The sequence below is a fragment of the Etheostoma cragini genome, unplaced genomic scaffold (genome assembly GCF_013103735.1).
Source record: "Etheostoma cragini isolate CJK2018 unplaced genomic scaffold, CSU_Ecrag_1.0 ScbMSFa_786, whole genome shotgun sequence".
Classification (NCBI taxonomy): domain Eukaryota; kingdom Metazoa; phylum Chordata; class Actinopteri; order Perciformes; family Percidae; genus Etheostoma; species Etheostoma cragini.
In genome coordinates, this window is record NW_023269412.1 from 391 (window position 1) to 981 (window position 591).

The following is a 591-nucleotide window of genomic DNA, read 5'->3' on the forward strand; positions in this document are numbered from 1 at the left end:
TTTAAACAGTTTTAACAGTTAATAACAACGCTGTTGAAGGACTAGATCTCAGGGTTAGATCCTGTCAGCGTCTAACAACAAACAGACTGAACCGGGTCACGGCCGTTAGTTTAACGCCCGGCTGCGTTCGAGTTGTTCAACCCGCTAATTGGCTCGCCCGGAACATACTCTGGCAGCGTGTGAAGTCTCTAATGATGCATTCAGGGGCCCCGGGGTTTATTTCTGGCTGTCACAGCCGCCTGGTTTCACACAGAGAGGCCGAGGCGTTAACGAACTCCTTTCAGCCCGAGTTAACGACCGTGTGAAACGCCGTCGGTCACAGCGAGGCTGGCGCTGCCAAAAATAACATTCTGAGGAATTAGATTTGGTGATAAGAGAGTTTAAATCTCCCAGTAGCTTCTGAATGCAGCACGAGACATTCACAGACTGAAAAACTTTGGGGAAAACCTTCATTTTCCACCTAAAGTTCAAACTCTGATGCTCGTTAAAGAGCAACTTGTTGTTTTTTCAACCTGTTTAGAGCAGCATATCTCCACCAGACTCCATGTAAATAATCACTACTTTTAGTGTGTATAGAGCAGCATATCTCCA